Source organism: Podarcis erhardii (assembly GCF_964252035.2).
Source record: "Podarcis erhardii genome assembly, chromosome: 5".
NCBI lineage: Eukaryota > Metazoa > Chordata > Lepidosauria > Squamata > Lacertidae > Podarcis > Podarcis erhardii.
The window spans coordinates 6,040,572-6,061,466 of NC_138509.1; the positions used below are offsets into that span (position 1 = coordinate 6,040,572).

A 20,895-nucleotide genomic window follows, 5' to 3' on the forward strand; every position below is an offset into this window, starting at 1 on the left:
GATGGCAAAGTGGGTGGGTGCCTATAGAAAGAATAAGCAGCACAGTGGCTCATGTGATCCTCTACAATGTTGCGTATAAATGCGAAGGGCACACAGCCAGATTTGCATGTTGAGAAACGATGTTGTCGAGGGATCCAAATCACTTATCTATTTAGTGCCTAAAATGGCCAGGGGCTGTTAAATATGACACACAGCCAAAAAATCGACAAGGCACAGAGGGTACAGGAAAGTGGATCAGTCAGGGCGAGCAAGGGTGTGTTTTAAGTACAGCAAAATGCTCAAGCCATTTACCCACCCAGTTAACTCTCAACCACTGTGCAACCCAGCGGTGGCTCTAGGGATGCTCAACTGGTACGGTCGCATCGGGGACAGAGCTTCTGGGGTGCTGCAGCATAACCACTGTTATGTCCAATAGAAGGTGAGAGGTGCGGGGAGCACTGGACTTGGGCATTGCACAGGGCACCCCTGAAATCTGAGACACCAAGGCCTGCCATTGGTGCAACCTTACTGTTGTTTCTTAACAGCTCTGCAGCGACTCCACCCATCTTGGGCTGTATAGAATCATAGAATCATAGAATCCTAGAGTTGGAAGAGACCACAAGGGCCATCGAGTCCAACCCCCTGCCAAGCAGGAAACACCATCAGAGCACTCCTGACATATGGTTGTCAAGCCTCTGCTTAAAGACCTCCAAAGAAGGAGACTCCACCACACTCCTTGGCAGCAAATTCCACTGTCGAACAGCTCTTACTGTCAGGAAGTTCTTCCTAATGTTTAGGTGGAATCTTCTTTCTTGTAGTTTGGATCCATTGCTCCGTGTCCGCTTCTCTGGAGCAGCAGAAAACAACCTTTCTCCCTCCTCTATGTGACATCCTTTTATATATTTGAACATGGCTATCATATCACCCCTTAACCTCCTCTTCTCCAGCCTAAACATGCCCAGCTCCCTTAGCCGTTCCTCATAAGGCATCGTTTCCAGGCCTTTGACCATTTTGGTTGCCCTCCTCTGGACACGTTCCAGTTTGTCAGTGTCCTTCTTGAACTGTGGTGCCCAGAACTGGACACAGTACTCCAGGTGAGGTCTGACCAGAGCAGAATACAGTGGCACTATTACTTCCCTTGATCTAGATGCTATACTCCTATTGATGCAGCCCAGAATTGCATTGGCTTTTTTGTATATACTGAGCTACCCTGTTTCCCTGAAAATAAGAATGTCTTATATTAATTTTTGCTCCCAAAGATGCGCTAGGTCTTATTTTCAGGAGTTGTCTTATTTTTCCATGAAGAAGAATACGGTACACATTTATTGTCTAATTGTGAGTCAGCCAGACTCCATCAGGGCAGAGCGAGCAGCCGGCAGCAGCTTGTCCTGGTGTCGGCATGGGCTCTCTGATTTAAAGAGACCTCGCACTGCCTGAACAGCTCCGGCTGCACTGCGGCCAATCAGTGAGCTGCGTGGCTGAAAATTTCCTTGTCAGGACGTATTGCTGCTATTAAGATGAATGTATTGCCAAAAATGCTGTTTTTGTTTCAAACTTTGCAGATTGTGGATAAAATGGAGTGCTTTGGGAGGTGGCAGAGAGATATCTCTAAATTTGTCTGGCAGGGCAAAAAGCCCAGAATTAAGTTTAAGATACTAACTGATGTTAAAGAAAGAGGGGGCTTTGCCCTGCCAGACTTAAAGTTGTATTATGAATCAGCAGCTTTCTGCTGGTTGAAAGATTGGCTACTTCTTGAAAACACTGATGTTTTAGATTTGGAAGGATTTAGCAATGCTTTTGGTTGGCATGCATATCTGTGGTATGACAAGGTTAAAATACATAAGGCTTTTAAGAATCATGTTGTCAGAAAAGCAGTGTTCAATGTCTGGTTAAAATATAAAGATTTATTGGAAAATAAGACCCCAAGGTGGTTATCACCAATGGAGGCTAAGGCCCCGAAAAGACTCAATATGGAGGCCAAATGGCCGAAATATTGGGAAATAATAGAAAAAGATGGAGATAATTGGAGGTTGCAGAGTTTGGAGAAACTAAAGGGGAAAGTGCGAGATTGGTTACATTATGCTCAGATCAAAGAAGCTTTTAAGTCAGATAAAAAGTTAGGATTCCTGGTGGAAAAATCAAAGTTAGAAACAGAATTGTTTGAACCCAGCTCTAAGATACTTTCAAGAATGTATAACTTGCTGCTAAAATGGAATACACAGGATGAAACGGTCAAATCAGCTATGATAAAATGGGCACAGGACATAGGGTACAACATCATGTTTGCTGACTGGGAAAAGTTATGGACCACAGGCTTGAGATTTACGGCATGTAATGCCTTGAAAGAAAACATTATGAAAATGATATATAGGTGGTACATGACTCCAGTCAAGCTTGCAAAATATACCATTTGTCTGACAATAAATGTTGGAAGTGTAAAGAAGCTGAAGGAACATTCTTTCACCTCTGGTGGACTTGCCCTAGAGTGAAGGCTTTCTGGGAAATGATATATAATGAGCTGAAAAAGGTATTTAAGTATACCTTCCCTAAGAAACCAGAGGCCTTTCTTTTAGGCATTGTCGGCCAGAGTGTGCAAAAGAAGGATCGAACTTTTTTTATGTATGCCACAACAGCAGCAAGGATACTCATCGCCAAATGCTGGAAAACTCAAGATTTGCCCACACTGGAAGAATGGCAGATGCAACTGATGGACTATATGGAACTGGCAGAGATGACGGGCAGAATCCGAGACCTGGGAGAAGAACTGGTGGAGGAGGACTGGAAGAAATTTAAGGACTATCTACAAAAATATTGTAAATTGTATGAATGTTAAGAAAGATGTAAGATTAGCAATAGTATGGCTCCAACAAATTAGTTATAAGGAATACAAATCTAAATGCAATTGAAAGAAAAGACAAATTTTGGATAAATAGTATGTTATAATTAAGTCTCCAAAAGAGTGGTTTAAATTCTAAAATTTGAGATTTAATATTGGAAAAATATATTCTATGAATTGAAACAAGTTAATAATTTGCTAGTAAAATCTATGAGTCTAGAATGCAGGAACAAGTGATGTGAGGAAGTCCAAAGATGAGAATGAAATGTGGATATTCGAAAATATTATGTTATTATGTATGCTTTTTATTGTTCAAACAAAAATTTAATAAATATCATTATAAAAAAAAAGAGCTGCGTGGCGGCGCCCGCCGCTACAGTCCAGAGGAGTCAGGTGCCTTACGGTCGCTTCGGGGGCCTTATATTCCAGGGAGGCCTTATGTTCAGGGGAGGCCTTATTATCAGGGAGGTCTTATTTTTGGTGGATGCCTTATATTACAGCGAGAGGCAAAACTGTAAGTAGGTCTTATTTTCGGGGGATGTCGTACTTTCGTCAAAAGACGGTACCAAGCACGAGCAATTCTGTGTCCCTGAAGTCAAAGTCAGGCATACATTTAATAAGCTCTCTGCTTTAAAGAAGCAAACATGTCAGACATGGGGAACAAGTGCCCCCCCCCAAATGTCAGACATGGGGAACAAGTGCCCCCCCCCAAATGGCCAATGGAGCTGTAGCCCAACACCTTGGGGAGGACTGCAGGTTCCCCACCCTTGGTCTGAAACACTGAGCAAATGATATATAAAAAAGGTAATTCCTAATACTGAGCAAGATAATTAATGTCCCTGAAGTACATATGTTGGAATCGTTCTGGAATCTTAATCAGACCCTCCCAGCTGAACAGTTGCTTGACTTTTCATGACTTTGGAGGTGTTTTTTTTTTTATTGACCTCAGAAAACTATGTGTCTTGCAAGTGATGATTTGCTTCAAATACATATATTTATGTGAGAGGACTGGGATGAAACACACGTGCTCAGCAACCCTTAGGAGTCCATACAATGACAGCAGCCACCACTCATCTTGTCTGTAGGTAAATCACTATCCTCAATAAACCAGCTGGCCTAGATGGCCCATGTCCAGGTTCTCTCCCAGGAGTACAAGTCTGTGACTTCGCCCCCACTCCATGACCTTCCTATCAGCGCCATTTCCTAGGTTGGAGTCTGGTTCAGCCATCCCTCTTCTGCTCTCTGATCACATATCCAGCACATTGAGAAAGTGTCATTTTTAATTATCTTGAAGGCCAGCTGAAATTTACATCTTCCAAGTCTCCTGATAACTTCTCTATATTCTCAGTTACAGCAGAATTTGGATGAATGTCAGTAGTGGAGAGACCAACAGCATGGGCTCAGTCCAGAGGACGGCTTTGAAAGCAGCCTGCTCTGCTCTGGTAATACACTTGACTTGAAATGCACAAAAGAACGGGGAATTTTTGCTCTGAGTCACAGACCTACGCAGAACTGAGCAAGATGCCAAGTTTCAAGCAATGAGACCCAGCTCGGTTCTCTGTTAAGACAAGGCTGGAGCATAGGCCATCAAGGAAAACCAATTCTGTGACAGGGTGCAAACTGTAATCAGGGATGAAAGACAGTTAATGTAATAGCTTGTGGGCTTGGGGAAGTTTTGCTCCACATACTGCTTAACCACAGACTTCCTGTGTTTTGCACATCATGGCTTTTAAAGAGGTTTTGGCTGAAACCAACTTTTGCTTTCCTTTTTAAGCCTGTTTGTGATCAGCATTCATCAGGCTACAGGCACATCAAATGCTGGCAGCATCTAGAGGTGGACCCCTGTTTTCCCACATGCATGTCTGATGGACAAAACATATGACAGACAGACTGACATGATTCCTCTGTTGTTGGACTGCAACACTTTACAGACTCCAAAGAGAGTACGACTTGAATTGTTTGGTCGCTTTTCTACAGTGAAACATTACAACCATCACCCTGAAAATGGGAAACTACCATGCGCTTGGGTTAGCCGCCTGTGCTCTACTCTCTTAATGGTAATCCATAAACAGACCCCTGTGTTGCAATATAGACAAGCTGAACAATATAACACAACACAATGGCCAATAACAATGGCCAATAAATAGAGCACTAAATACTATTTATAGACTAATACAAATGATCAGAAATTACAACCAAAGTCTCTAAACCTTCACCAGTTGCGGTAGAATAATTCAAAAGTTCGATATATACATAATCTGTCATCAAATATCGCCGGAACAGAGTTTCTGGATAACCAATCTGTTTCGTTCAATGCTGATCAGTGACTACAGTATCATATGAGCACTGATCCACAACGTATTTTCTACAGCGTTTGTATTTGTTTACACGTAAGATTGGCTTGTTAAGAAATTGAACTGCATCCTTCTCATATTAATTCTTACAAGTCTGACTGATGAAGAATTGATCAAGATTGGCTGATGAAGCATTTGTACCTGAAAAGGCTTTAGGGGACCACGCTGCTTCATTTGCAAGAGGGGCATGTCCCATGGTGTCTTCCTAAAATTCTGTTACTTTTCACACTGTTATGTACTGAAGTTCTCACCCTGGGCCAGCAGGGGGATACTGTAGATAGTTATGCAAATAAGGGATCGAAAGTGACGTTCAGTGATTGGATAGTTTTAGAAAATTGTTACAGTTACGTTGTACTGGAGCTCTATATAAGCAGGCTGACTGAACCCTTCAGTTCAGTTCTGTTCCAGCTTACAAATAAAGAGCTGCTTTGGAGAAATCGCTGCATCGTCTGCTGTGTCTACCCACAACTTAACACACACCATATTTTTTGTCCCTCCTGATGGCAATAATGCATGACAGAACAACTAATAAAATAAAATGATGGTTGAGGATAAATGCACCACTAATGCACTATCATTGTGAAAAGCAACATCAGCAAAAAACACACCACAGAGATCACAGAGTGAACGTTTTCTGACAAGTTTTGTGCAATATATTTTCATATTCTCTCAAGAAAGGTGTTGTGAAAATAAATAAATAAGATGTGGCTGCATGGTTAAGGAAGCCAGACAGAAGTCCAGATTTTCAACCTTGGTGTTCTGCAATTTCACATGTGGCACATAGGAGATCTAATTAATTGCAGATGAGCCTCAAAGTGTGAGAAGTGTGGCTCAGCTGAGTTTCTTCCTTTCAGTGTTAGAAGCTGAGCTGTGAAAGCTAGGAGCTAAATGGCACCTAAAACATACGGTAAGTTATGGGTGGAACAATGGAATGGCTAGGTGCACTTTTTAATAACAAGAATACAAAGCTGAAAATGAATGAGCTGTAGCTAAAATCTTATCAAAATAAAAAAATTCCTTCCAGTAGCACCTTAAAGATCAACTAAGTTAGTTCTTGGTATGAGCTTTCGTGTGCATGCACACTTCTTCAGATACATTTCGTGCATGCACACGAAAGCTCATACCAAGAACTAACTTAGTTGGTCTTTAAGGTGCTACTGGAAGGATTTTTTTTTATTTTTTTTTGACTATGGCAGACCAACACGGCTACCTATCTGTAACTGGAACTAAAATCTTATGTTCATTTTTCACATGGCCTAGTCCTTCCTCTGCCCACCCCCTTAATATTCTTAAGAGGGTCTCTTCTCCAGTCTTCGAAGAGTAGCTGGAAGTGGGGAGGCAGAAAAAGGTCCTCCTTTTCTTGCACCCTGCAGTTTTAATTGGAAATCTTAGGCGTGGTACTGCACCCAAAACTCAGAAACTGCTCTCCCTAATGAAATTCCCTGTTGCAAAATGCATCTAGAACATGGGGAGTTTTGAACACTGCTTCCTTCAGTGCATCTACATAGCACATGATGCAACCCTTGAGGGGTTTCCCACTGACCAGTTGCTCCATTTGATGAAGTCGTAAATGGGAAGTCAGTCTTCTCCACTTACCACTCCTGCCTTGGGAAAAAAAAAATGTATTTCCTTCAGAAGAAACCAGAGGCCTTTCTCCTGGGCATGGTCGGCCAATTGGTGCGAAAGGAGGATAGAACTTTTTTTATGTACGCCACAACAGCAGCAAGAATACTCATTGCAAAGTTTTGGAAAACACAAGATCTAACCACCCGGGAAGAATGGCAGATGAAAGTGATGGAGTACATGGAACTGGCGGAAATGACTGGCAGAATTCGAGACCAAGGAGAAGAGTTGGTGGAAGAAGATTGGAAGAAATTTAAAGTTTATTTACAGAAACATTGTAAAATTAAGGAATGTTAGAAGGATGTTGGAATGAAGTTATGTGGTTTTAGCAGAAATGATATAAAGGATTAAGTAAAAATGGATAGTTAATTGGTGAAAGAAGAGAGTGTAAAATTACAGTATGTTAAGATAAATTATTAGGATGAAAACAAAGATGGAAAGGATTTGCTGAAATATCTAATTGAACTAGAATACAAAAAAGGGAGGTGTGAGGAGGTCAAGGAAATAAGCAAATGAAAAATAAGTTACGGGAAGGTTTGACTTGTTTTTTTTCTTTTTCTTTTTTCTTTTTTTCTTAATTGGTTGTATTTTTCTGGTTTTTTTTATTTTTTGCTTGTCTGTATTCATGGAGATGTATTGTCTTGTTTTTTCTTGCTTAATTTAGTGTTTTCTTTTTGTAATTTTTAAAACTGGAATAAATATTATTTTTTTTAAAAAAAGGGGAAAAAAATGTATTTCCACTGCAATGTTCTGATTCTAAATGGACATTCATTTAATCTATGTTTCCATCAGACAACCAAAGGACTGAAGGATTTTTTGAAACTCAGCCAAAATTTTCCGCCTGCTGGGATAATTGCCTCTTGGCCCTTCCAGCAAAGTTCAAATTCAAATCTCCCACTGGTAGAAAAGCAACCTTTGTAAATTTCTCTTCCCTTTACAAAAATGAAAAATCATTTTTTTTAAAAAAATCAGTGAACCAAATCTCAATGAAGTAAAGTACAAAGGCATTACTTAATATTAGACTTTGGTCAATGTTATGATCACTTCTACAAGAATGCCCTGGGAATTGATGACTAACCAACCAGCTTCTTTTACAGTAGTTGGAATTTTAAAAATATACATCCAATTTCTTGCTGTTGTGTCGGAACCTTATGTATTACTTCACCAAGAAATCTAGGCTTCGCTCAGCAACTATACCCATGAATACTTATCAGTCTTATTATGTTCAGAGGCCTGGAGACTGACATCAGTGATCCATAATATTATTCCTATTACAGTATTCAATCATTAATTTCATTTATTTGTCTAAAACTGGCATCACTTTTATCACACAGCATATGGTAAAACAATATTCAATATTTATGAAAGTCTGAGCATCTCCTAGCTTCTAGTCTTCAGAGCTGTGCTGGAAATGTGTGTGTGTGGTTTCTGTTAAACTCTTTAAAAATACATTTAGTTTTTCAGCATAATTCTGCCCCACCCCTCAAACTGCCCATCTACATTGATTTATGACCTGCCTAACCAGGCATCTACGACCCAATCTTTTATTTTCAAAACTGTGGCTTTTAAAAAACAACAACAAATGCTGTAAAGCAAAATGGTGTAAGCAAAATATAGATGAGTGAAAGTTTTATGTATTCATTCATTCCATATTGTAATATTTATAAGCAGTTAGCAGGGAGTTCCACATACCCATGTATATATATTGAATGAGAGTGTAGATGTTAAACCTGTGTAGACAAAGGAATCACTGTTGCAAGATTCCTCCCTCTTCTGTGTATTTCTTAACAAAACTCATTGGCACATAATTCCTGTTGACACTCCATGCAAACATAAATCCCAAATACAGATGGATTACATCTGCAAGAAGAACTGAAAATCACGAGTGAGTCAGTGTTTTCCTGCAATACCAAAGAAATACTTAGGGATTAAATGGCTCCCTGGAAGAATTTCCCAGATACCAAATAAAATATTTTTCTGCAATTCTCTTTTACTAACATTTTATGAAAGGTAAGACCAGAATACAGTGTAGTTACTTCCTGGGCAAATCTAACATTCTCTATTTTACATGTTTAAACAATCCTTTTAAAATATAGATTGGTACAGTGTTTTTAAAAATACTTTAGAAGTAAGGAAATGACTGGCAGAATCCGAGACCAGGGAGAAGAGTCCGTGGAAGAAGATTGGAAGAAATTTAAAATCTATTTACAGGAACACTGTAAAATTACTGAATGTTAATGACGTTGGAATGAAATGAAGTGGTTCTAGTAATAAGGCAAACTAAGAATATGCAAGAATGGATTGATATTAGATGAAAATTTGAAATTATAATATGTGAGGATAAATAATTAAGGGTAAACTAAGAGGGTATGGATTTGCTGAACAAATTTTTAAATGGAATACAAAAAAGGGAGGTGTGAGGAAGTCATGAAAATAAGTTAATGAGTGGTAAGATACTAGAAAGAGGGATTTTTATTTTTCCTTTTTTCTTTTTATGTTTAATTTTGGATTTTGTATTTTCCTGTGTTTTTCTTTACTGTTTTGTAACCCTTTTTCTTTTTTGTTAAAACTTAATAAATATTATTTAAAAAAATAAATAAAATAAAAATACTTTAGAAGTATGCCCTCCCTCAATTATACGACTCCTGTCTAACTCTCCAGCAGGCGGTATCCAAATCATTAAGGTTCTCTCATGATTGATGAAAAGATAAGAATGTATATGTACATAACTGTAGACTAGAAAATGGGACACTTTTACATCAGATACATTGAAAACACACCCTTGTAGCAAATGCCAAACACTCCAGCAAAATGCCAGTCAGGCACACACTGAAATGTTTCCTTCTCACATGGAGCCAGCCTTGGATTAAGAAGGACTCAGAAGATTTGGGCTGCAGTCACATGACAGTTTGTTCCATTTTATTGACATTGCCCCAACTGTTAATAGCTGCATTATATTTGCGCCCTCACACACTGTAAAAGCCACTTCCAGAAATATAGAGAGAAACATAGTGCAAGTTTAGACCTCATTTGTGTGTTATTTGCTCCGCAGTAGTACAGGGTTTATGAGCTCAGGGATCTCAAGCAATTGCTTTAGGGGCAGCTTTGAGAGGAGACACTATTTCCCTGCCTCCCGGCCTGTTTCTCTGTGTCATCTGCAAAATGAGCATGTGTGAGTGTCATCTTGGGTCTTCACCTCAGGTGGCTATGGGGCAGAAGCATTTTTCAACGAAGTTGCTTCAAGCCTCAATCTCTGACAGCTCAAAAACAAAGAAAAAGAAGAAAAAGATTTGCACTGCAATGTCTAATCTGGTCTGCTATGATGCGTGTGTCATGCCTTTTACACAGGTGGCCAACACAATACTCAGGGAAAAAGAGAAAAGCAGACCGCCGCCAGCTCAGTGGACTGGTCACAGCCATCAACAATGCATTGAAGCAATTGTCATAGGCATGAAAAGAGCAGCTCAGTAATGGAATCCGGCGTGAAGAAATGCCTATTCCAAAAGTTGCAATTGAAATTTGGGTGGCCGTTTCCCTCAAAATATCAATGTCACCGAGGTCTAGACAAGGCCCATCGGGCTCACAAGTGCCAGCAAGGCACGCTTCTTTCTCTACAGAATTTCCTGCCAGCTTGCCATTTTAAAAGGAGCGCTTAAGAGCATAGTCTGGGTAGTGCATCCACCAAAAGAATTTAATAGGAAATTTGTGGTTACTGCTCTGAAAGCAGGCATGCTGATACACAAGGGCACTGCTTTCCCATTTTGGTAATCCATACGGCTGTTTGGAATAAGGCACATGCCACTTGCACCCAGCCACATCCAGCAACATGAGCACACCAGCAACTCAGGCCTCCTCGGATATGCTGCTGGCACACTTGCACACATCTGGGACAAGAGCCTGGGAGATGGGAATCATGCAAATGGAAATGCTCCCTTGGCTTTTCCTGGATGACTGAAGATATTCACTCATTCACAGAAAGCTGTTCAATACAGATTGTAACTCAAAAAGATGCTACAGAAAGCCAGGGACGGATTTAGGTTTGATGAGGCCCTAAGCTACTGAAGGTAACGGGGCCCTTTATATGTCCAGCTGTCCTTTGTTAACAACAAATTGTTGCTGTTTTTTGTGTGTTGAATATGGGTAAAAAGGACCCCTGACAGTTAAGTCCAGTCGCCGGAGTGGTACCTATTTATCTACTTGCACTTTGACGTGCTTTTGGACTGCTAGGTGGGCAGGAGCTGGGACCCAGCAACGGGAGCTTACCCCATTGCAGGGATTCGAACCACCGACCTTCCGATTGGCAAGCCCTAGGCTCAGTGGTTTAGACCACAGCACCACCAGCGTCCCTGTTGAATATATGCTATATGGTAATTTATGGACCTAATAGGTATCTAAAGCCATTTGCACATAACAAAATATGTATTTTATCAAAGTAATTGTTGAACTGAAAAACAATTGGAAATCCCCGTCGCGGGGATTCAAACTGATGACCTTCTGACTGGCAAGCTTAAGGCTCAGTGGTTTAACCCACAGCACCACCCGCGTCCCGTGAAGTAAAATAATAACTTCACAACAATGAGCAGATCTCAGAAACATGGCAGACTATACTTAGACTTCCTGTGGATAAGGAAAGCCCAGCTGAGGACATCATGGAGTTTTCAGGAAGTGTGGGCATCAAGGAAGACTTCAGAATGAAGACCTAAAAACATTTCAACCCAAATTCTAAATTCTTCAGAACTGTGACTAACCCATCCACAGTAATGCTATGCTTTGGATAATTTGCTAATGACCATGAGTAAGTAAAATGCAATCATTCACTTACACAATATTTTAATTTAACTCTTGTCTACTTTTTTCAACCCATGGATTCACAAACCCTTGGCTAGGTCTGTCGCGCTTTAAACAAAAACCTAAACATCACACAGAATCTCATTAAAACATTACATATTATATGTGTTTTTTCCCCACCTCTGCTTCCACAAGAGCAGGGGTCAGCAACCTTTTTCAGCCATGGGCTGGACTATATTTTGAAAAAAAGAAAGAAAGAACGAATTCCTATGTCCCACAAATAACCCAGAGATGCATTTTAAATAAAAGGACACATTCTACTCATGTAAAAACATGCTGTTTCCCGGACTGTCCGTGGGCCAGATTGAGAAGGCGATTGGGCCGCATCCAGCCCATGGGCCTTAGGTTGCCTGCCCCTGCACAAGAGCATCTGCTACTGTTCCAAATTACAGTGGTGCCTCGCAAGACGAAATTAATTCGTTCCGCGAGTTTTTTCGTCTTGCGATTTTTTCGTCTTGCGAAGCACGGACTTTGGAAAAGCTTCAAAAATCACCAAAGTCTTCAAAAACCTCAAAAAAGGCTACCACACTGCGTGCTATGAGTTGCTCCTCGAAGTGAATGCACGGTTTTAAGAAAAAGGAAACAAACTTGCAAGACAAAAGAAACAAACTTGCAAGACAAAGGAAACAAACTTGCAAGACGTTTCCGTCTTGCGAAGCAAGCCCATAGGGAAATCCGTCTTGCGAAGCAACTCAAAAAACGAAAAACTCTTTCGTTTTGCGAGTTTTTCATCTTACGAGGCATTCGTCTTGCGAGGTACCACTGTACACAACTGGTCTTAGCATTAGCACTAAAACAGCTTCATGGTCACGAGGAGCTGCTTCTTCAAAAAAACAGACGCTACCTTCGGGTCCTTATTGGATTACTAGAAGTAGGATGTTTACATTACAAAAAATAGCCACATAGCCACTGCTACTAACAAGGGAGGAAATTATATTTAAACTCATTTTATTTCAATCAGTGTATATTCTGGTACTTGGATCAGTTCTCCTGAGAGATCAGCTAGGCACAACAACCCTCCTCCTGAAGGAGCCCATTTTTCATATTTGCAAAATAAGTTTCAAAACACTATATATTCTCTGTGTGTGCATGCACACACACACACACACACTCAATGAACACTAGCAGTCTTGTTAACAACAATAATGACGATGTTGCCGTTCTTCACATGATTTAGTGACACTGTAAAAACAAGTCTGATTTAATTTAATGCAAAAGAAATATTTTGATGCAGAGCAGTCTGCAAGTGTGTGGAAATAACAGATGGAGCACTTAAGGAATTGACCAGAAGAACTGAAAGGAGAAATAATCCATGAGCACTGCAAAAATACCGCAATCAGGTTTATTGCTTCAAATCTATTATTCTAATTTTGCATTTTGTCTTATTCTGCTCACTCTTTATTCCACCCCTCCTTTCGCAGGTTCTACCTCCTTTTCTCCTAATCAATTTCACTAGAATCACGAAGTGTAACTTTGCTGAGGTCAGATCAGTCACATCCTGTCTGCTTAAACTGTCCCAGAGGGTTTTGGGGAAATAAAAATTAGGGGAAGGGCAACTGGGTATACATGGGAAGCCAGGGGTGGGGAGGAAAAGGGGAGAACAGACTAGGTTCACACCAAAATAAAAATTAAAAAGATTAATACCTTTATATTTTGCTTCATATCTTGGGTTCTACAAATGCTAGAATCTAACTCTTTATTTTTAAACGAAAGAAAGCCTCTCCACTCCTACAGGTGTCCACACATTTGCAAACCCCTATGCTGTTTGGAGGAAAGGTAAATTGTAATAAATGCTAATAATATTGAAGGACGATGTTTAAGTGATTGCTTTTAGTGAGCCCCTTGAAGGAGAAGCAAACATCTGTAGATCAATTTAGTTGGTGGATTAGACAATTCAAAGCTCGCGGTTACAGATAACAATGTCAATACTAGAACAAAAATAGTAAGCTTCATTTAAAGCCAGGATGGGGACCCCTTCTCAGGGCAATGGCCATGTTGACCTCTGAGGACCCCGTGTGGGGCCTCATACCAATGTGTGTGTGGTTGAAATGTAAAAGCAGGCATGACTAGGTTTTAAAAATCTTGTGCAGATTTTATTAATAATAATAATAATAATAATAATAATAATAATAATAATAAACATATCTTATCTGTAACATTTTTAACAAGTTGAAGCCACTTGTTCCCTCTAAATGTGGTACAGGGGTACCAGGGATGGCAACTTGAATAAAATATGGAGGTAAGCCCCGCCCCATAAAATCAATCACATGACATGGCACACACACAATGCCCATCAACTTTGGGGGAGGGAAGCCCCCTGAAATAATTTGGGGGGGGGGGGCAAAGGGACCTTGGCACCTTGGAGATGGCTCCTGTGAGGAGTACTGACTACAGATGAGAGCTAGAATATTTTTGCTGCTCTAATTGTAGAAGTGACCTTACAGATGGTTCACTTACTGGGTGAATTATAGTTTTTCCTCTTTAGTACCCATAGTCACAGGGACATGGGTGGGGCTGTGGTCTAAACCACTGAGCCTAGGGCTTGCCAATTGGAAGGTCGGCGTTTTGAATCCTGGCGATGGGGTGAGCTCCCATTGTTTGGTACTAGCTCCTACCAACCTAGCATTTCGAAAGCATGTCAAAGTGCAACTGGCAGGAAGGTAAATGGCGTTTCTGTGTACTGCTCTCGTTTTGCCAGAAGCGGCTTAGTCATGCTGGCCACAGGACCCGGAAAAACTGTCTGTGGACAAACGTCAGCTCCCTCAGCCAGTAAAGCGAGATGAGCGCCGCAACCCCAGAGTTGTTCACAACTGGTCTTAACAGTCAGGGGTTCTTTTAACCCATAGTCTCACGTAGAAAAAGGACCTACCAGAAAGCCTTGGGGATAATTAGGGCTAAAGGGACGATTCCTAGTGCGAGTCCCCTTGGGACAGTAAAAATGAATTTATTATTTTGGTAATCCTTTCTTCATCTCTCCAATGCCTCAGGATCTCACCCCTGTCAAGTATAGGTATCTCCTTCCCTAGCACTCACATTTAATCTGTTAGTTGTCCCCTATAACCGGAGGAGGGTCTGAGATAGCAGCTATAGGAAAACTATAACTTGAACCCAACCAATTCAACAGTGCGTCGTAAGTGAAAATCTCCCAGCAAATTTAGAAATAGGAACAACAGCAGCAACAATCCTACACAGTCTCTAGTCCTGCAATGCCTAAAAGCAGGAGGGTGATTAGGGTCCTACTGAATCTATCGCCTGCAATCTGGGAGATGTACCTGAAGTAGGTACCCCTACGCTTGACTCAGATTAGTCAAGTACCTGCTGCATCGCCCTCAGGGATGGAGACAAAATACCTCTCACACCAGGTAATGGATCACAGCAAGCTTGTTCATTTCCTCATTCAGGTGCACAGAAATAGGTTCCTGCCATTTACCACCAACTAATTGTGTGAAGCCTGGGCTATAAGAAATTCTAAACTGCAGGAATGGGTACATCATCTGCTAATTCTGCGCATGTGGTATCTGTTGCACTTATTTGTGAAGCAATAACAGAAGAATGGAAAATTGAATCCTCCATCATGGAGGGCACATGTTGCGGTGAGATCACCTAAACTGCCTTCCTGTTGTGGGGCGGGATCATTTGGATAGCTACAACTCCCCATTGGTTGCCCCTCGATTGCTCGGGTAGAAACTTGGCCTATTGGGTCGTTTATTGGCTGCCGAGGGGCTATTTAAGCTGCTGCATGTTGCTGGGAGCTTTCTCTTTCCTGCAATGTGCATCAGATCACACTCCCTCCCACCCTATATTTAGGGTTGTTCTGTTGGCCTTGTCATGCCTTTCTAGGGGTCATCTGTCCTGGAGCAGGGGCCCTGTAGGAATTTTGCCATTTGGCTGATTGGCTGTTGCCATTTGGTTTTTGCCTACCATGTAGCAAATCGTCACAACTTTGTAAGGCTGGCGGTTAGGCACTGGTTCAATGTTTTGGGGAGGGGACGTGGTTGGCTGTGCCTGCCCCTCCATCGCTGCTGCTAGGGAATTCCGTTAAAAGAATCCAGGGGTTCACCTTGCTTTTGCCTGAACCCTGTCAAGGGGCTAGGGCCACACCAGAGCCCCTGGGAGCATCTGGGGTGAGCTGTGAGATCAAAGCCAGCTTCTCACTCACCCAGGATGCTTTCCCTTACTGACCTCTTGTGGTGCCCAGTGCCAGTCCTGTTCCTGCCACAAGCAGGTTCAGGTAGTCTGGAACCAGTGCCTAGGTAGCCACTCACATGCTGTAATCAATAAAGTTGTGGCCAAAATTAATGCCAAAAAACCTTAAACTAAATTCTGTGTCTATTGAGTCTCTATTTTGAGGGTGGTTTGAGGGTAACCATCAAGCTGGTGTTGCATCAAGGCGATATTACAAACTCGTACATGAAGCTATCGTGACCTGAACCCTTGTTGCTTTCATATTTCTGCTTCACTTTTCATTGTTGTCATCACTGGATTAATTTCAGATATCAGATACGTTTTGCAGCCTTGATTTCTTTGCTCACAAAATATATTCACTTTTGAGTCTCATTAGTTCTAATGGAACATATCTGCTAGCAACAGATTTCAACAAAAATGGCTAGACTTGCAAGTTAAAGAAAAGCATATTTAATGTACTTATGAAAGGGCAATTCATGAGACATGCTTTTATTACTGGAACAGTGCACAGAACAGAAGGGTGAGATAGCTCCGCATAATTTTGTGGGAACGAAAACCGATGGACAGTTCCAATTACCTTGTCATCATAACCTCTATTCAAATGTCACATGAATAGAGCTCTGGAAGCATCTAGAGTTGCAATGATACCCAAGAGTAGGATGATATGTCAAAGAGACATGCAGTAACTAATGTGCTTTTAGGTAAATACACTCTTTTACACAGAGGGTGATTATCTTACGGAGTTTCCCATTTAATACAATTTTAATACTTTCAAATGTAATTCTTAAGCTTTCATTGACACCATGAGCATTTAGTCACTAACAGTGCAAGCCGGTGCCTGTTTACTCAAAAGTTGAGTTCAGTGAAGCTTATTCTCACATAAGTATGCGCAGGGGTGCAATCTACAGGTGTCTCCACAAGCTATATCAATGAACAGTGTCTCTTACAAATAAGAGGACTACATTGCATACTACTGTATATATGCCATCTGCAAATGTTCCCCACCCATATCTCTATCTGTTTGTAGATGGCCTAGTCTTTATCAATGGCCAGTGGAGTCCTGATTTAAAGGCCTTTTGGTGGCTCCAAACACAGAAATCTCATCCTACCTTCCTTTATGGAATATTCTTTATAGTCTTACATTTCCACAATGGCTGCAGAAGACTACTCAGTGGTTTCTGCTGGCAGGAGCAGGTTCTGTGACACAAATGTTGCTTTGGAACGAGTATATTCCCTGCCTACTCGCTTGCCATCTGCTTAACCTGCCCATTCGACAACAAACAAAAGCATCCAATATTTTCACCTTACATGGAACTTTTAACATCATTGTCCTTGGAGCTTTCTATTACTTGAGGAAGTGGACAACGTAAAACAATATTTCTCTTACTGGAGGTAAGTGGAATATGAAACATTGCCTGGGTCCCATCAAAGCATCATGAGAAGAAGCAAAATGGTGGTGGTGGGGTGTTTCAACAATATAAAAGATTTTCTTAGCTTTGTGCAAATATTGACATTGGGGTTATATTCCCTTGGTGTAACAATCACAGGCACACTTATATTGCTGCTTGCCTTTATCATTCAGAGCAAGGCTCAGGAGTAACCTGAATGTGACAGACAAGAGAAACCTCATTAAATACACGGCATGAAATCATTTCCCTCTGGATCACCTGATTACACGAACATTTCTATTATCCAATTCCCGATTAAGTGCTACCAGCTGTTTTGGGGACTAGTAAATATTATTTTGACACAGGCAACCCAGACCCCCCATTTAACCTTTGGACTATGTCTAAATGTATGGAGTGTGACCCACTTTTGATATACACATCCTAATACTTTTGCAGCAGTCAATGTAAAGAAACGAATGGCACGAAACAAAAACACCATTCAGAAAAGCACACTTCCCTGGTTCAGATCTAAATCAATATTCACACAACTTTGCTTTTAACCAGGTGGATGTCATTAGTTGGGTTTATAGCCTTTGCAATTACAGATACACCACCAAAATGAAGTCTTAGGCCGTTGTCACAAAAAATATATATAAATTGGTTTTTCAATGTGCCGCATCAGGAAAAGCCTACCCTGACTAGAGAATTCCATCCACATCCCATTTTTCTTCCTGTCTATTAAATTGGGGCTTGTGCTTTTCAAAGTTCATACTTTAGATGGAGCAGTAGTAATCATTTATATAAATTTAATGAAGGTAATGTTCCGCATTGCATAGTGTGTTGAAAATGGTTTCAACACACAGTATCATCTGCATTTGTAGGAATATGTTTTCAGGGCAGGAATATGTTTCAAAATCGCTTTTTCACCGCTTTAAATATTTCACCCCCAACAAGTTACAGCAGGGATGAGGAACCTGTGGGCCTCCGAAGTTGTTGAACTACAACTCACATCATCCCCGGCCATTGGTCATGCAGGCAGGGGCTGATGGGATTGGGAGTCCAACTGGAAAGCCACAGGTTCCCCATACCTGAGTCACAGGCTCTTCAAAGCACTAACAACATCACAATGCAGCAAATGTCTGTCTTTGCCCCCAGTTTTTTCAAATGGTCCTCTTCTGCTGCAGCATTCATGTGCCCAGCGGTATGCCAACACACTCCTCAGCTCTATATTTAAAAAATGGCAACTGATACAAATAGTGAGAAGATACTCGTACGAGGGTGGCTTCATCAAGTAGTCTAGCATGGACTTAAGAGCAGTCAAGGAGAGCATTGCGATAACATGAACGTGCAGGTGTGTGCATGCCCCAACAGAGTTGCCCTGTCCACCTTAAGACCAACCAGACATAAACCTCATTTTACCTTCCAAGTTAGTGCACAACTTCTGGTCTCCACCACAGCCTAACCAGGCATTTGCCAAGAAGTGATCCAGCTATGTTGGTGGCATATTGATTTGCATTGCAGTTTATAAAGCTCATCTCACTTTATTGGCCAAGGGAGCCGGCGTACAGCTTCCAGGTCATGTGGCCAGCATGTCTAAGCCACTTCTGGCGAACGAGAGCAGTGCACGGAAATGCCATTTACCTTCCCGCCAGAGCGGTACCTATTTATCTACTTCCACTTTGACGTGCTTTTGAACTGCTAGGTTGGCAGGAACAGGGACCGAGCAACGGGAGCTCACCCCGTCGTGGGGATTCAAACTGCCAACCTTCTGATCGGCAAGTCCTAGGCTCTGTGGTTTAACCCACAGCTCCACCCGCATCATTTTACTTAAATCAGGGGACTTAGATTTTCTGCCCTAGGCACAGAAATATCTCAGCTTCATCTCTTTCCCTCCCCAGAGATCTCCTAGCTACAGAGAGGTGACAATCACTTTATGAAGATAAAGTAGGAAGGTCTGTATCTTAGTAGAGCAGTTGCTTTGCAAGCAAAAGGTCCCAAGCTCAATTCTCAGCTTCCCCAGGTAGGGCTGGGGAATATTATGTCTGGAAAGCCACTGCCACCCTGTGTAAGAAATACTGGGGTAGATAAACCAGTAGTCGGATTCAGTTTCCTATGTTTCTGATGTGAGTTCCAGTTTTGGCTTTCACACACCGTTACTTTATTATGTTTTTCTTTAGGACAGGCTTGCGGTAGGTTAATTTTGACCTTCTTGTTTTGATCTTAAGGGGGAAAAATTAGACACTCCTTCTCTGTGCTACAGACTCTTATTTATACAGTCAATTAAGAGAAATTTGATGCAGACCCGTCTGTAAAACTTAATATACTTTGTTATTAATGTTGGCCCACAATTTCACTGACACGCATCTTACCTTTTGGAAAGGTATGTAATCTGTCTTTATCTGATGGCCTCTCATGATGGAGAGGCTTCCAAGTGACAAATAACATGCATTCCAGACTTTCATGTTGTAGGTCTTATCTGGACTGCTTTCATTGAATGCTGTTTTTGAGATGTGCAGTAGAACGTGACATGTTGAGTCCATTAAAGTAGCCTCTGAAATCGGCTCCTCCCCCCACATTTCTGTCAGCTGCGGATCTAACATGAGATACCCAATTCCAGATAACAGAGAAACAAAAAGACCGGCAGAGATGTTAGATAAAGAAAAGAAAAAAACCGCAAATACAGACACAACTAACAAGCGAGGATATGGGAACCTTATCAGTCTGTCCAGGAAGATGAATAGGGTTTTCAAGTTAAAACAGCACTCCCAACACTATCCTGAAAGGTGTGCAATAGAAACACACTTTTGGCAATTAATTCAAGAATTTGGTCAAGTTGTGGGATTTAAGCTGAATAAGTTGAAAACTAAGGTGTTAGAGAAAAATTTAACAGAGATGGAGAAAGAGAGGTTTCAGAAGGAGACAGGTTTAACATTGGTAAAGAAAGTAAAATATCTAGGGGTTCATATGACTGCTAAAAACACATTTTTGGCTGGTGGTTTTGAGAGAGGGATGTGTCTCATTTGCTATTGTAGTATATTAGGTAGACCAGCCCTCCATATCTGGTGATCTCTCATGACTTCCAGTGACTTCCTCGACCGGAAGGGTTTCAGACACGAATCTCTCCTGGAAGTGCTCAGCTTTGAACCTGGAGCCTTCAGCACACAAAGCATGAGCACCACAGGGAGTTACAGCCTGTGCTGGACCCGGGGGAAAGGTACCGTGAGCGTAGTCTGAGTCCACACGAAGAGGGGCGAGGTCCGAGGCGGAGAGCCGGGCGGGGAACAGGAACGCTGGAACAGGAGGCCGAGCAGGGAACAGGAACACCGGATGGTCAGGAACAGGAGGCCGAGCAGGGAACAGGAGCACCGGATGGTCAGGAACAGGAAGCCAAGCAGGGATCAGGAACACAGGAAGGTACAAAGCCAACAACGACGTTGCTCCCGCAACCTGGGACCGGGCTGACTGGGCTTTTATCCTCTTCTAAGGCCAGGGGCGGTCCCGGCCCCCAGGAGCCCCGCCTCCTCTGGCCTTAAGGCGAGCACTCCTCCTGGGAGCAACCAGTTCCCTTCGCCTCTCTGCCCTAAGCCTCTGCAGATCAGGAGAGGCCGAAGGGTTACTGGGCCCTGGAGGAGGCTCACCTGTAGCCACTGAGTCCTCAAGCCCCTCTGGGGCCTGAAGGGTT

At 41.8% G+C, this 20,895-nt stretch overlaps 1 protein-coding gene across 1 annotated transcript in view; it reads right to left on the reverse strand.

Annotated features, from left to right (window-relative positions):
- SEMA3A (semaphorin 3A) overlaps positions 1–20,895 on the reverse strand; it is a 201,705-nt gene that overhangs the window by 133,342 nt on the left and 47,468 nt on the right. The gene's annotated exons all lie outside the window — the stretch shown is intronic.